Here is a 1,452-nt window from a genome sequence, read left to right as displayed (position 1 = left end):
TCCATCTCGTATCAGTCAATTCCCATATCTATCTTTTTTTAGTTTCTTTGCGATCAAAATTCAACTCCGCATACCTAACCATGTACCACGTTATCTTCTTTTAAGAAGAAACACGTGGTGCAATAGCAGCATCTTTGTTTGTATATAACCAATCCACGACAACGGAAGCAGAACATCTGCAACAGCACCATCATCCACTACAAAAACCATGAAACCGACCGCAGTTCTTGCCCTCTCCTTCCTCCTCCCTCTCCTTGCTTTCCTCACCAACCTTCCCTTGGCTTTCTCAAATGGTGAGCAAGTTCTGGACTTAAGTGGGAGACCCATTTATGCAGGTCTCTCATACACCATCATACCAGCAACCCGTGGCCAGCTGGTGGCGGATTGAAACTTGCCCAAACTGGGGACTCACCCTGCACTCTAACTATATAGCTAATTCAATCTTATAAAACCAGCTCATGAATGAAGTTGAAGTTTGCACTCACTATTTATCTCCAGGAGAGATAGGATCTCACATACCACAAGTTATTTTTGAGTTCCTCGCATCTTTTATATTGTTTAGTCACTGATGAACAGTAAAATTAATTATCAAACTGTCTTAAAAGTTTACTTTTCTCACTATTATTATGGAGTCACTAAATTGTAGTGAGAAATTTTCTTGAAAAAACTATGTTTTTATTTTTATATCAAGTTCGGAGAGATATCTTAAATCTCTTAAATGATGTGTTTGGATATTGAAATCTATATAATATGAATTATTGAAGTATTCAATTTTAAAAATAATTATTAGATCTCTCAAAATTTAACAAAGTTCCAATTATAAAAATGATAAATAGAATTATTTTTTAAAAACTTAATTTTATTATAATTATAAAAATAAGAAAAAAAAATTATGAATCAGTCATAGTAATATTTTTCTAACAAAAAAACTCAACTATACTTACTCAAATAAATATCTTGAGAAAATTTGTTTAATCTTCTATATTTTAAAGATTAAACGTGATTAAGAGTTTACGTGTGTATGTCTTACTGATTTAAATCTTTGGAAACATGAGTGTAGGTACCGAACTGGAAATCGAGTTCGTGAGGAAGCCAGAGTGTTCAGAATCCTCAAAGTGGTTGGTGTTTGTGGACGAAGCAATCCAGAAGACATGTGTGGGAGTTGGTGGTGCTGAAGGCCATCCTGGGCAACAAACTTTTGGTGGGAAATTTCGTATTGAGAATTACCAGTTTGGGTACAAGCTTGTCTTTTGCATGACTGAAACACCAACTTGTTCGAATATTGGGACCTTTAATGCACATAACGACGAGGACGGAAGACGGTTGAATCTCACTGAGCATGAAGCCTTCGATTTAGTGTTTGTGAAGGCTTCTAAATTTGATGAGGTTATTAAGTCCGTAGCTTCAATCAAGTATAAGAGAGAATCTTGTCCAGAGACTCAATATGAATAA

At 35.2% G+C, this 1,452-nt stretch overlaps 1 pseudogene; it reads left to right on the top strand.

Moving 5' to 3' along the window:
- Positions 1–208: 208 nt before the first annotated feature.
- LOC137838862 (kunitz-type trypsin inhibitor-like 1 protein) lies at positions 209–1,452 on the top strand (annotated as a pseudogene).

The sequence above is a fragment of the Phaseolus vulgaris genome, chromosome 4, assembly GCF_000499845.2.
Source record: "Phaseolus vulgaris cultivar G19833 chromosome 4, P. vulgaris v2.0, whole genome shotgun sequence".
In the NCBI taxonomy this organism is placed as follows: domain Eukaryota; kingdom Viridiplantae; phylum Streptophyta; class Magnoliopsida; order Fabales; family Fabaceae; genus Phaseolus; species Phaseolus vulgaris.
The sequence above is the reverse complement of the archived record's forward strand: the minus strand, read 5'-3'. Positions and strand labels throughout refer to the sequence as shown.